The sequence below is a fragment of the Drosophila willistoni genome, assembly GCF_018902025.1.
Source record: "Drosophila willistoni isolate 14030-0811.24 chromosome 2R unlocalized genomic scaffold, UCI_dwil_1.1 Seg167, whole genome shotgun sequence".
In the NCBI taxonomy this organism is placed as follows: domain Eukaryota; kingdom Metazoa; phylum Arthropoda; class Insecta; order Diptera; family Drosophilidae; genus Drosophila; species Drosophila willistoni.
The window spans coordinates 10,063,943-10,079,489 of record NW_025814050.1 but is presented as its reverse complement, the minus strand read 5'-3'; the positions used below and the strand labels follow the sequence as shown (position 1 = coordinate 10,079,489).

Here is a 15,547-nt window from a genome sequence, read left to right as displayed (position 1 = left end):
TTCGCCCCTGAATTTTCTTTTCAACCCTTTTGGGTTCGTTTCGTTTCGCTTCAACTGCAGTCGCATTTCAATTTAAATTAAAAACTTTATCTTAACTTTAAATACAGCTTACAATAGAAGCAAGGGAAACTCTCCTCTAGGATCTGCGTGCTGCACTTAGCATCGCTTCAGAGCTCAGTTAAAATCCAACGCTTGGTTGGCCAGCGAAGAAGGCGTAAGTAAGTCGATTCGAACTTTTTATTTTCCTCCTCACATATGAGAAAGCGTGTATGTAAGTGTGTGATTCGATGGATGGAACTGCAGTTAATGCCTGTTAAACTTCATGCATTTACCTAAAACAAAATCAAAAAAAAAAACCAAATAAAGCATCCAAATTTAAAACAATTTGCCTGACCACAAAAGCTGCAGCAAATTCACTCTGATTTCATTAACAAACGAAATAAAAAAAAAAAACACAAGAGTTACAAAAAATTCCAGACACGTTTTTTGTGTCAAGCACAGCAAAAAGAGAAATACACAAAAAAAAAAACAAAATAAAACTAAATTGGCAATTTGACTAGTTGACTGGTTGACTTTTCAGAAGGTTTTTGTTTTGTTCTCGTTTTGTGTATGGCCTGTTTGCAAAAGACTTAAAAATCGATAGCATTTCAAACTCGGGATATGGCTTGGTTATCACACAATTCTCATAAACAAAACAAAAGTGAATGAATAATTGAACATTTTTATTAGAAAATATCTTTGAGAATCACATTGACATAGGATATATAACAATGCGTTCATCAGATTTGAGTCCAAAATTTTTTTAACTTATATATGAAACTTAGAGCTATAAAGTTATCATGCAGATTATAAACATTATGTGATTAAAAACTTAGCTATTTTAAAACTTAACCAGAGGGCCGGGGCTAACTTCGACCGCGTCAAAGTTTGTATACCCTTGCAACTTTTTTGGTAACTTTTTCCTTACCTATAGCCACATCAAAGTGGAAAAACGTTTAATCTAAAAGGGCTAATGTGTCCGAAAGAACGGCCTACAATCTTACCATAGGAAATAACGAAGATATTAATCAAAGTCACTGTTTTCCACCGATCGTTCCTATGGGAGCTATATGATATAGCTACCCGATCTTTATCAAATTCGGCACAGTCATTAACAGATATATTAAACTAACAAATGTTTAATTTAAAAGCAATCGCGTCAAAAGTAACGAAGTTATTGACAAAAGTCACTGTTTTCGAAAGATCGTTCCTATGGGAGCTATATGATATAGTAACCCGATCTTGATCAAATTTGGCATAGTCGTTTATATATGTAATTAACTTAACTTTCTTATTAAATTTCATGATAATAAATCAGAAAATAACGATAAGGAGTTATTAAGAAAAGTCACTGTTCGTGACTTTGCCATTTGTATGGGAGCTATATGATATAGTGATCCGATCCGGCTGAATCCGAGATATACAACGCCTGCAGTATATACAAGCCTACATGCAAAATTTTTGCTCTGTAGCTCTTTCGGTCTAGGAGGAGTTTGCGTTGATCCAGACGGCCGACGGACGGACGGACGGACGGACGGACGGACGGACGGACGGACGGACGGACGGACGGACGGACGGACATGGCGATTTGAACTCGTCTCGTCGTGCTGATCAAGAATATATATACTTTATATGGTCGGAGATGCTTCCTTCTATGCGTTGCACACTTTTGACCAAAATTAATATACCCTTTTTGCAAGGGTATAATGAACACTTTTGAACAAGATAAAAAAGCTTCCTTTGAATATATCACAACATATTTGTAAGAATTTTAAAAGTATAAATAATAGATCAAAATTTTAAAAGTTTATCTATTTTGGAAATACATTTTTGAGAATCTGTTTTGTTGTGTTTCAACAACCTGTAAAATGCCGCACCTGTGTGTCCTTCAGTAACAGTAAAATAAAAGATTAAACTAGGAGAGACGGAGAGAGAGACAGAAAAAAAAAGTTGGAAAATAATATAAACTTAGCCAGCTTCGTCTGCTGTCCAATAAGTGTCAATTACAATCAATTTGGACTGAAGCTTTTGAGTCTGTGTCTTGCCCTTTTGTTACCTGTCGTCGTACTCGGTGCTCGGTTCTGCTTGTCCCATGCTGCGTATGCGCAATTTTTCCCTTTGTTAACGCTGCGAAAATGCGGTTTTAAAGTCACTGCCAGACCGTAAAGCGGAGTTGGCTTGTAATAAATGCTGATTGACAGTTGAAATTAAATTCACAGCCAAATGCTGAAATCTTCTTTTCTTCTTCTGTTTGTTAACCAAAAGAGAGAGAAAGAGAAATGAACGAATGAGACAAGCTAAGATGCCGAGAAGGCGAGACAAAGAGAAAGACAAACTCATAGCATACTTTACAGATCAAACAAAGAGCATTGAGGGAAAACTTTAAGCATTTTGCCTTTTTGTTTTATGCATAGACCAGCAATTCCAGGCAATATGATTGATTGATGATTAGCTACGGGGGTCTCTACTCTCACCCCTCGCCTCAATCTCCACCCTGCCTATTGCACTACTTGTTCGCGTTCACTTTGCTCCAGTTTAAAACAACAACTGGGAAACTCAAATAGAAAGGCGTCTCTCCCCCCCTATTCGCTCTCTTCAACATCTACACTTCTCCAACGGCTTCTGCTCCTGCTGTGCTGCCTGGCATTATGGCAAATCAATCATTTTCATCTTCAACTGCACATTGTGCTTAACAATTCCTTTGCAAACACAGAAACACATACACATACCGAGAGAGAGAACGTTTGTTTGAGCTTGCAAATCAATCTTCACTCAACGCCGCAACCAACTAGCAAAAACAAGAAGAGAAAAAGAAAATTTCAATCAAAAATCTGATAATACGTATTGTTGACAAATTGTTTGGCATTAACTTTCCACGAGTTGGCCGATTGATGATGGAGGAGTATCGTTCGATGGTGAAGGGCTTTCCGGGTATCGGGACGGGATATGTATGCATGTAAATGTATGTATCATTTATTTGGTCTCTGGCTACTGGTTGCATAAATTATGCGCTTGATGAAACTATGATTGAAATGTGCCGCATAAATAAGTAAGTAAGCAAGCGAACGGTAAAGGAGAGATGAGTTGGCAACTTTGTTGACATAATTTGTGTTTAACAAGTTGCCATGGCTGTTTGGGAGAAAGGCTGCGGTGGCACATTATAATATGTATATATACATTTACATACAATACATGTAAAATTTACTCATATGTGTTCTCAGACCTAATTACTTATTCTTCACCTTTCATTTATTATTTAAAAGTATTTTTACCCAAATTTTGCATCCAATTTTCATTTAAAATCTCTAACCAGTTAATAATGTCAAAATAAAAGTTAACGAAGTAAAAATTCATCGTTAACTAGTATATGCATTGTATACCGATTAAACCTTAATTCTCAATTTTGAATAGAGATTAAGATCTTAAGATCATGAAGTACCTAGTTTACAACTTCTTCAAGCATCAAGTTGATTTTTGCATGCATATTCTAACAATTGGGACAAAAAAAACAGAAGAATCGTCATCAATTAAGATCGTAGATTAGATGTGAATTGTTATATATAAATATAAATATTACGCAAAAGAATATTGTTAATAATCCAAAAAAATTGAACATATGATTTAACTAGAACATTTGCAATAATTATAGTTCATTGAGCGAAATTTGAATACAGAATTGATCTTAAATGAAACTAATCGTGAGCATTTATTTGCAATCGAATAGACTACCAAAAGCTGACCACATAACAGAAAACATAAACGTATAGAATATGCAATCTCTTGAGAAAAAAGATTTATATAAAACCTTTGTAGTTTTGTTCTGAATTTAATTGACACATAATTGTTTTTTCGATATTCCCTTAAAATTCCCTTAACATGACTCAATTCAGCCAACTCTCCATTAAGCAATTAAGAAACAACAAAATCAACACAACCACATGCAGTGAGTGACTCAAAACAGAAAAAAAAATCCAAGTGTCAGGATAATAAAAACAATTATTGAAAAATCAAAAACAAAAAATGTTGGCAAGAAACAAAGAAAAATGTACTCAACTCAATTGATTTCATAACAATTAACATTTATTTCTGTATTATGTGTATTGGACACATGTAAATGTGTTGCTGAGTATACGTGTCTGTGTATGTGTGAGAGTAAAAAAGTCCTGGCCATGTTTATTATTGCTTTTGGCATGTCAAATTGACAGTTGCAGGGAACTCGCCCGACTTTGCCGCATTCCCCGTCTGGCCATCGCCTCTTAGCATTATCCTGAAACCGGAAAACAATTTTTAAGTGCCTGGTGGGTGAGATTGGTTCGGTTTTCGGTTCGGTTCAAAATGAAGCTAGTCCCAAGTGTAATCAATTACAATGCTTTTGTGCATGTGAGTGAAGTGTGGAAAGGAATGGCAGGAAAGGTCATTCGTATAGAGTGTGACAGAATATTTGACATTAATGGCCTTATAATTGTATACGAAAGACCATCAGAATAAGGATTGCATCAACTCGCTGAACTGTATTCAATATTGTATTTTTTTTTTTTTTGAGTTTTTAGCAGATCTTAATTTCATATTTATAATTCAAATTAAAAGAGCAAGCAAAATAAAACTTATATAAAATGTATTTACACCGAAAGTAAGTGCTGACTGTGTGCAGACATATTGCAAAGTATTAATTTCATGAGCTTATTTCGTTTATTCACAGCAAAAGCCCAGAGGCTTAGGTTTTCGAAGAAAATTAATAGGGGGGGGGCTAATCAAAGCCAACAAAAGTATGAAACAAAGCAAATTGTAAACCTGTGTTTCGGCAAAGTAATCGATAGAATGTTTGGATGGTTGGTTTTTTAAATTAGGAAACCGATCCGTTTTGGAATCGATAGTATTATCATCACTTTTCCAGTCATAATTACAATACTGTATCATAATATCCTTTTGCCAATCAGTAAACATGGATTGACTTTTAAGGGCGTTTTTGTCCGCCGATGCTTCTAGACCAAATATTAAATAACAAGCCAAAGAGTTTCAAAGATATAGAATGAACAGAACTATCGTAGATTTTTTTTAATTGAATGCAATCATATAATGATCTATTAATTGTTGGCCAAAAAATTGTCTACTATGTGATTTTATAATATTAACTTTAGAAAATTTTTGCCAATAATTTTCAGAGTCGAACCCCTTTTACAGTTTGGTTATGCCACTGACCAAATATACCTTATGGAATAGAAGAGGCAAGCTGTTCATGTACCCTCAGAATGTTTTCAATTGCTAATTAATTCATATGCATGGTGTCAAAAAGTTTGCCTGTAATTAAAGGTGAATATGTGTGGGTATGTGTGCGTGTGTGTGTGTGTTTATATGAGAATTTAAATGTATATGTATGGGTGTGTGTGCGTGTCAACCCACAAAATCTAATTTGCACATTTTCGCACTTAATTCATAGAAGCGAAAGGAGCGGAAAGAGTTAAGGCAGCAGCTGACAACAGCATTGACAAGTCGCTGTCACATGCGGCGTATGCGTTACGTCAACAAAAACCGCACAAAATGGCGGCTAATATCATTTCATTTATTCAGTTGTCTGTGTGTGTGTGTGTGTGCCTGTGTAAGGATGTACAGGCATTAATTTCCTCTTTTGCCGGGACACTTCCAAAAAAACAAAGAGAAAAATAAAAAGAAACCCCTTGCACTTTTAATTCATGCGGTTTCTTAACTTAATTATTGACTTTAATGACACTTTTTGAAGAAAACGAGTTGCCTTGGCCTTAAGAGGCTTAAAAGCAATACATTGGCCCCAGTAAAGTCAAGCGGAAATTTAATTAAAGTGCACGAAGTAAGGGATACGATAAATAAAAGCCAAAGGAAAGCCAAAATACCTTTCTCTCATGCTCCAACCAAGAAAAATGAAAAACTAGCGACCTCAGACAAATCTTTTAGCCTTCACATATTCTTTACATTTTGCTTGAACTTACGGAGCGCAGGATTTGCCCCATGCATGTTTTAAAAGAGAGTTATCATAACCTGTAATGAACGCATATTTTATGAGCCGCATCGTGTTACCTAACAGAGCATAAAACAAAACCCAGACAAAAGCCAAACAAGATACACATGTTGGCATTAACAAGGCGTTGGCTATTATTTAATAGAAAGCACAAACCCACCAACCAAAGGCTTGTGGTTTATTTTAAGGCTAATAAGAATATCAGTAACAAAGAATCGTTTACGGTCGACATATACATAAGTAATAATGTAGACTAGTTGAAGTTGATTATTTGAATGCCTTTATATTTTAATTGAAACACCTAACAAAATGGGTTTATGCAAGTCAGAAGCAGTATATTTTATAATTGAAACAAATCAAAGAAAATCTAATTTTTTGCAATTTAACACTAATATTTTTTTGAAGTATTTTTAGTGTTCTAGTGATTGTAAAAAAAAATTGTAGGGCCTCTTTTCACAAAAATGCTACAAAAGCAATTTTAAACTTTGAAAGAAGAAATTTCAATCTTTACTTGTAGACTTATATTCCCATATTGGCCCTGTAACGTGCATCGAACACGAGGTAAGCAACCTGTTACCTCTCAGCTATGGAATGCACGCTTTACTTTTCCGGCTACTGGTTCGTCGAGTGTGGGTTTCTATTTATAGGCTAAGGCCTACAGGATTATTAGATTTAATTGCGTCCTTAAAAAAACCAAACACCGGAGATCCTCAACATCAAATCGAAATAAAGGTGGAAGACATTAAATCCACGATCGTCATAAGAAAACACACGTGAAACATAGTGAACACAGATGGTCTAAAGGATTCGAATCTGCCCAGCCTTCCTTGGCCTTGCCTGTACCAAAAAGAAAAACATGAAACCAAGACCCCTTTTTGAGCATTCCTACGGGATAGCCGGCAGATCAAACAATGGAGTAATTAAAGAGACAATGAAATCGTATTTTATTTTCACATTGGCCTCGTCCTGTAAAAATGACTCTTCTGGGTAACTCATGCAGCATCACTCACTCGTCATTTATCCAGTGCAACGACGAATTTAGGTATATAAACTTCTAAACGATATGAACCTACAAAAGGTGAAAGGTTCACGATGCATACAAACTTAAGATCGCGTACATATGATCTTTTCTTAAATCCACTTCTCCCTAAATATATCACAATTTTACACTTATAGGTAATATAAAAGAAAAACGGCAAGATTTTGTGTTTATTTTATTGGATACTCTAGTTGACCTTTTTAGCGGAAATGCACATATTTTCGAGACCTACTTTCCCCTGATTTACTTCAATATATTATTTTTGCCCTGTGAATTACAATTTTCTTGAGAAATAATTATACGTGCAATTGCGCCAAGCCGAGGCGATTTCGTACTCTGATTCAGGAAACAAAAGCGATTGTTAATTTACCAAAACCATTGACCATCCTATGTGACTTCCATGCTACTTGCCTAGTATATTGTCCAAGGATATAACCAATCTGATGCTCTTTCAAATCCTTGTAGGCGACATTCACAATCAGCGAGGTCTTCTAAACATTCCAAAAAGGGGAGCTGAACCAATGGCAAACAAAAAACACCTATTTGTTTACATTTTTTTTGTGGTTTTGGTCATCCTTATTTATTTTCTATAAAAGTGTCAGTGTTTTTTGTCATGTGTGCATAAAACTTTTTTCACTAAGCCTTTCTTCGACTGTTACGATTACAGACTGCCAGTCCATGGTCAATACGTATGAACTGTATATGGTTAACAGATCCTGTAAAATATTACCAAATGGAAAAATGAAAAACGCTGAAAATAAAACTATGTACTTACCACACTATTAATTAAAAGCAGTAAAATTATTTATTTCACCTTCACCTTTTCTTCTTCAGCCGTGCAGGTTTAGCCACACCTCCTGCCCAGAAGCCTGACCCACTCGGTCCACTCCAGGAAGTAAACAATCCATTGTTTGGCCCAAAACAAGGATCGTTAAAACCATTTGGACCAGAACTTCCTTAAGGACACAACGCTACGAAGGGCAGCAAGAATACACATCCTGTAAACAAAATTTATATTTAAGTGTTGATAGTTTTTTTTTTAATTACAAATTTTCACTAACTTGATTTTCGAAAAAGAAAGAAAAAGGTAAAAATATATTTAAAAAAAACATAAAACTTTTTTAGCTCGCAACAGCCCGAAAGGTTTGAAATTTTGATTTACACTGACTAGAATCGAGTTGAACCTTACATAGCAACTGAAATGACTGACCATGCTCCAGCCAAAGGCTACTAGATCAACTTTTACTAGCATGCTCCAGTCAAAGGCTACTAGATCAACTTTTAATAGCATGCTCCAGTCAAAGGCTACTACATCGATTATTTTTTCGATAGATATTCAGTGTTATAGAATTCAAATTTGGTTCACAAATAAATTTGTGCAAAGTAAGCTATGACTTTTTTTTTTGTCTACAATAGTAACTCCAGCATCAGCTTTTCTCATTAGTTTGTGAGCATTCACCTAGTACGGATGTGTTTCGGAATAAAAAAATAAAAACAAATTTTCTGTAAAAAAATAAAAAAAAAAAAAAAATGTAAAAAAGTAAAAAAAAAAAAAAAATGTAAAAAAGTAAAAAAAAAAAAAAAAAAAACACACTAAAACAAAACAAAAATATCCAAATTCCAATAAAATGGCTAAGGAGTAAGACTTGGAAATAATTTATAAAAGTGCATAAATTCATTAAAAACTTGTGATTTACAGCTCTTTTTAAATAGTTCATCGAAATTCGCTTGCACTCTGGGGGACAATATAATACTATACATACAAATGTGGTTCTTCCCCTAAAACGTCATGGTAACGTTCACACTCATACACTAAATTATGTATATTTTTATGTTAAGGTAAGTTTGGTCCCAAGTCAATTATTGGTAATGTGCCAAGCACTTTTATTTTTTTGCAGTGTTCTTGTAAGTCTTAGCCTCATATTGGAATTGGGATGGATAATGACACAACTCGACCACACAATTTACTAAAGAAACTAGTAAGTTTTATATCTTCTATCAATGAACTATTATGCAATTGATTCTTCTTTGCTTTCTTGCATTTCAGCTCTGCATGATAATTCTGCTGCTACTCAAAAGGCTACTCGCCAAAATAAAATGGATTATATATACCCATTATACCTTGCCTTACGACAGTCATAAATACCTTGCCTGAGGATAATACATTGAATAATACATTTATATACATACATTACATACATTATAAGACTTTGCCAGAAAGATTGGATAGTGTTAATTGTTGTTTACTGAATATACGCTGGATTGCTAGAAAGAAAAACAAAGAAAAACATGTTTTATATTTTATCTATTACGATATTGCTATATTAAAATATATTACAACAATGCGTAATTTACACATGTGTTTTTTATTACGAAATCATTAAGTAATTGCACGATCAGTTGCATAGCCGCATTGGCAAAGGGGATCAACTGATAAGTGGCAAAGGGGAAAAGGGCCTTAAACTTTGTCATGACTTGTGAGACAAAGAATTTAACTTATATCGAATTATTCAACCTTTGCAATAAAAGAATAAATTTTAATTAGACGCAAATATGTCGAAATAAACTTATTGTAAATTCAAAATGTGTGTTGGAGTGGTTGGTTCCGTAAAAAGTTTTTAATAGCAATGAAAAATAAATAACTTAAATGAGCATAACATATGTAATTCAGGGACGGATGCCGGCTCGGTGCAAGACATGGAATTCTAAAATAAATCATATACAAATATTGTTTACAATTTATTTTTTATGGATCATGTATCGCGATATTCACATTCAGATATTTAATGTCTCAGTATTTAAAAAAGGTTAACGGCAATCGTCCACAAGAATTCGCCTTGGCGATTTATTTCGTAGTTTTTGTGTAATTAACAAAAGAAAAATTATGTTTTTAGCGGGATTATAGCTAAAAGTAGCAATTTACGGCTAAAAGAAGCTGTCAAATTTTAAGATAGTGTTGCCAAATGCCAAATTTTGGACCCTCGAATACGCGAGCTTTTTGAAACTTTTGTTCGCACTATTCTCAACAAACGAAAATATTTTTGAGTTTACCATATTTCTTGATTTTAAAGAACAGTTATAGTTTAGAATACAATATTCGGCTAGCAGAGCAGCCGAATATTCCTCAATTTTAATTTTCAATTCAGAGTAAAATATTTGGCTGCCAGGGCGGTCTAACAACGCGCCAAATAAAAAATAGCGTTTGCCAACACTGAAATCTAGCCGATTTTTTCACTTTTCAACACTGAAATCTCGAGTAGCTTAAGTAAATACATATATACCATTTTGGTATAGGGCATCAAAGCAATCCTTGATGCTTACTCAACTGTCATTAAAAAAACTTTCAATTTTGAACAGGGCATCAAAGCAATCCATGAACCTGAACTTCTCCTTTATCATTGTAATGATGTGAGCAAATATTTTAGAATTCATCAGTACATTTACGACTCTCACAGAGTCAACACACATTTTTATAAAAAAAAACAAAAAATAAAAAAAAAATAAAAATGTAAATAGTAGATTGTAGTAATTTAGTTTTTCCGAATTATATTTAAAAAAAGAAAAAAAGTGTAAAGGTGCAATAAGTAGTCCATAAGAAACAGTTCCAACACAAATCCAAGATTGCTGCTTTTGGGTAAGTATATTTTATTTATGGGTAAGAAGGATAATAAAAGTAATTTTTTTTTTTGTAAACTCAGAAAAGATGCCACAACTAGACATAGTTGCCGCAGCCCCTGTTTCCTCACACTAAGTAATCCATAAGACACCGCCGTTACACACTGTGCTTATGCCAAAATTTCTGCCCTCGGGTAAGTATTTTCTATTGATGGGTAAGACGGTTAATTGAAGTGAGTTTTTCTTTTTGGAACCTCAGAAAGATATGCTGCTGTTATCCTTGCTGTTCTTTCTGCAGCCCCTGCTGCTCGCCATGCTGCTATGAACCCTGCTGTTACCCCTGCTGTCGACCATGCTGCACTCCTTGGAGTCCCTGTTGCTGTTATCCCTGCGGTATTGGCTGTAGCGGTTGCAATGGATGCTGAAATTGGAACATAGGCACATACACATCACTTTAAGCCCAACAAAAGTCTTGCTACCAATTCCACGATCATTTACATAACCGGATTGACAAAGGAGATTAACTAATGGAGATGGAGCAGTGCCTTAACCTTTCATAATTTCTGAGAAAGGATTTAACATATATCGACTTATACGTGGAGTTATTAAACCTATGCAATAAAAGAATAAATTTTAATTATACTATAAACTCTCTATTATTTTCAGTAATACCTTGGGATTGTCTTCATATTTTCGAATTTTTATTTTTGTTTTCAATTAATTGCACATGCGGTCTTAATGCCTATATTTCCAGAGAGTGTGCCCGTACCATGCTTTAGTATATTATACCCTTTTAGTGTGACCGGGCTTATTTAAAATATTTATATACGCAAACATCAAAATATTGGTGTCGAAGTACATAAGGGAGTGTAAAGTATAATCGGTTTCATAAAAGGTTTCTAATAGCTATCGGATCGGATCCCCGAATTTAAATCCTTTAGGCTCGGTGCAAGACACGTACTTTTAAAATAAATCATATACTTGAAAAATGTTTACAACTTTCTTTTATTATGAATCATGTATTGCGATTCGTTCTTTAAATGAAACGGATATTTAATATCTTAGTATTTAAAAAAGTTTAACGGCAATCGGCCACAAAAATTCAAAGCTATAAGCATAAAAGTAGTAGGTTTTAATTTCAAGCTAATGAATTGCTTACATCCACGAATTGGTTTAACATTTCGGTACAAAGTAGTTTGCTTTTGTTAATGAATGTTATTAAATTTTATTTTAAATATTAAAATTTAATTTTAAACTTTTTGTTCCGTATAATTTAGTAACGATATTAAGCAATCAAGTTGGCTATGACAAAGATAAAAAACAAATCAAATTAATTTTTGTATAGGGCGTCAAGGCAATCCTTGATGCTACCTCAACTGTCATTAAAAACTTGAAATTTTGAACAGGCATCAAAGCAATCCATGAACCTGAACTTCTCTCTCCATTGTAATGATGTGAGCAAATATTTCAGAATTCATCAGTACATTTACGACTCTCACAAAGTCTACACAAGTTTTTATAAAAAAACAAAAAATAAAAAAAAATAAAAATGTAAATAGTAGATTGTAGTAATTTAGTTTTTCCGAATTATGTTTAAAAAAACTAAAAAAGGTAAAAGTGCAATAAGTAGTCCATAAGAAATAGATTCAACACAGATCCAAGATTGCTGCTTTTGGGTAAGTATATTTTATTTATGGGTAAGAAGGATAATAAAAATAATTTTTTTTTTTGTAAACTCAGAAAAGATGGCACAACTAGCCATTGTTCCCGCAGTCCATGTTGTCTGCCTGACACTAAGTAGTCCATAAGAAACTGCTCTTACACACCGTACCTACTAGCCATAGTTGCCGCAGCCCCTGTTTCCTCACACTAAGTATTCCATAAGAAACTGCCGTTACACACCGTGCCTATGCCTAAATTTCTGCCTTTGGGTAAGTATTTTCTATTGATGGGTAAGACGGTTAATTGAAGTGAGTTTTTCTTTTTGGAACCTCAGAAAGATATGCTGCTGTTATCCTTGCTGTTCTTTCTGCAGCCCCTGCTGCTCGCCATGCTGCTATGAACCCTGCTGTTACCCCTGCTGTCGACCATGCTGCACTCCTTGGAGTCCCTGTTGCTGTTATCCCTGCGGTATTGGCTGTAGCGGTTGCAATGGATGCTGAAATTGGAACATAGGCACATACACATCACTTTAAGCCCAACAAAAGTCTTGCTACCAATTCCACGATCATTTACATAACCGGATTGACAAAGGAGATTAACTAATGGAGATGGAGCAGTGCCTTAACCTTTCATAATTTCTGAGAAAGGATTTAACATATATCGACTTATACGTGGAGTTATTAAACCTATGCAATAAAAGAATAAATTTTAATTATACTATAAACTCTCTATTATTTTCAGTAATACCTTGGGATTGTCTTCATATTTTCGAATTTTTATTTTTGTTTTCAATTAATTGCACATGCGGTCTTAATGCCCATATTTCCAGAGAGTGTGCCCGTACCATGCCTTAGTATATTATACCCTTTTAGTGTGAACGGGCTTATTTAAAACATTTATATACGCAAACATCAAAATATTGGTGTCGAAGTACATAAGGGAGAGTAAAGTATAATCGGTTTCATAAAAGGTTTCTAATAGCTATCGGATCGGATCCCCGAATTTGAACCCTTTAGGCTCAGTGCAAGACACGTACTTTTAAAATAAATCATATACTTGAAAAATGTTTACAACTTTCTTTTATTATGGATCATGTATTGCGATTCGTTCTTTAAATGAAACGGATATTTAATATCTTAGTATTTAAAAAAGGTTAACGGCAATCGGCCACAAAAATTCAAAGCTATAAGCATAAAAGTAGTAAGCTTTAATTTCAAGCTAATAAACTGCTTACATGCACGAATTGGTTTAACATTTCGGTACAAAGTAGTTTGCTTTTTTAAATTTTATTTTAAATATTAAAATTTAATTTTAAACTTTTTGTTCCGTATAATTTAGTAACGATATTAAGCAATCAAGTTGGCTATGACAAAGATAAAAAACAAATCAAATTAATTTTTGTATAGGGCGTCAAAGCAATCCTTGATGCTACCTCAACTGTCATTAAAAACTTGAAATTTTGAACAGGCATCAAAGCAATCCATGAACCTGAACTTCTCCTTTATCATTGTAATGATGTGAGCAAATGTTTCAGAATTCATCAGTACATTTACGACTCTCACAGAGTCAACACAAGTTTTTATAAAAAAAACAAAAAAAAAAAAAAAAAATAAAAATGTAAATAGTAGATTGTAGTAATTTAGTTTTTCCGAATTATGTTTAAGAAAACTAAAAGAGGTAAAAGTGCAATAAGTAGTCCATAAGAAACAGATCCAACACAAATCCAAGATTGCTGCTTTTGGGTAAGTATTTTTTATTGATGGGTAAGAAGGTAAATAAAAGTAATTTTTTTTGTAAACTCAGAAAAGATGCCACTACTATCCGTTGTTCCCATGCCTACTAGCCATAGTTGCCGCAGCCCCTGTTTCCTCACACTAAATAGTCCATAAGAAACTGCCGTTACACACCGTGCCTATGCCAAAATTTCTGCCCTCGGGTAAGTATTTTCTATTGATAGGTAAGACGGTTAATTGAAGTGAGTTTTTCTTTCTGGAACCTCAGAAAGATGTGCTGCTGCTATCCTTGCTGTACTTGCTGCAGTCCCTGCTGTTCGCCATGCCGCTATGAACCCTGCTGTTACCCCTGCTGTGGACCATGCTGCACTCCTGTTGCTGTTATCCCTGCGGTATTGGCCATAGCGGTTGCAATGGATGCTGAAATTGGAGCATAGGCACATACACATCACTTTAAGCCCAACAAAAGTCTTGCTACCAATTCCACGATCATTTACATAACCGGATTGACAAAGGAGATCAACTAATGGAGATGGAGCAGTGCCTTAACCTTTGTCATAATTTGTAAGAAAGGATTCAACATACATATATCGACTTATACGTGGAGTTATTAAGCCTATGCAATAAAAGAATAAATTTTAATTATACTGTAAACTCTCTATTATTTTCAGTAATCCCTTGGGATTGTCTTCATATTTTCGAATTTTAATTTTTGTTTTCAATTAATTGCACATGCGGTCTTTATGCCTAGATTTCCAGAGTGTGCCCGTACCATGCCTTAGTATATTATACCCTTACTTATTTAAAACATACCCGGTCTTATTTAAAACATTTATATACGCAAACATCAAAATATTGGTGTCGAAGTACATAAGGGAGAGTAAAGTATAATCGGTTTCATAAAAGGTTTCTAATAGCTATCGGATCGGATCCCCGAATTTGAACCCTTTAGGCTCAGTGCAAGACACGTACTTTTAAAATAAATCATACTTGAAAAATGTTTACAACTTTCTTTTATTATGGATCATGTATTGCGATTCGTTCTTTAAATGAAACGGATATTTAATATCTTAGTATTTAAAAAAGGTTAACGGCAATCGGCCACAAAAATTCAAAGCTATAAGCATAAAAGTAGTAAGCTTTAATTTCAAGCTAATAAACTGCTTACATGCACGAATTGGTTTAACATTTCGGTACAAAGTAGTTTGCTTTTGTTAATGAATGTTATTAAATTTTATTTTAAATATTAAAATTTAATTTTAAACTTTTTGTTACGTATAATTTAGTAACGATATTAAGCAATCAAGTTGGCTATGACAAAGATAAAAAACAAATCAAATTAAATTTTGTATAGGGCATCGAAGCAATCCTTGATGCTTACTCAACTGTCATTAAAAGCTTAAAATTTTGAACAGGGCATCAAAGCAATCCATGAACCTGAACAACTGTAATGATGTGAGCAAATAT

At 34.1% G+C, this 15,547-nt stretch overlaps 3 long non-coding RNA genes across 7 annotated transcripts; 2 read left to right on the top strand and 1 right to left on the bottom strand.

Moving 5' to 3' along the window:
• Positions 1–7,621: 7,621 nt before the first annotated feature.
• On the bottom strand, positions 7,622–8,259 carry LOC26528959. Its single transcript, XR_001450562.3, has 3 exons — positions 8,132–8,259; positions 7,846–8,068; positions 7,622–7,786 (listed from the first exon to the last, which is right to left on the bottom strand). It is a non-coding gene; the product is annotated as an uncharacterized LOC26528959 (long non-coding RNA).
• A 386-nt stretch (positions 8,260–8,645) lies between these two features.
• Positions 8,646–9,352, top strand: LOC26530092. The gene is made up of 4 exons (XR_001450561.3): positions 8,646–8,709; positions 8,770–8,909; positions 8,969–9,049; positions 9,118–9,352. It is a non-coding gene; the product is annotated as an uncharacterized LOC26530092 (long non-coding RNA).
• Positions 9,353–10,616: 1,264 nt separating this feature from the next.
• LOC26529767 lies at positions 10,617–14,734 on the top strand. 5 transcript variants are annotated; one of them, XR_006954145.1, is made up of 3 exons: positions 10,617–10,704; positions 12,431–12,616; positions 14,349–14,734. It is a non-coding gene; the product is annotated as an uncharacterized LOC26529767 (long non-coding RNA). The 5 variants fall into 5 exon arrangements; XR_002724109.2 differs by having other exon boundaries at positions 12,426–12,616; XR_006954144.1 differs by lacking the exon at positions 10,617–10,704 and adding an exon at positions 12,254–12,361.
• Positions 14,735–15,547: the final 813 nt, after the last annotated feature.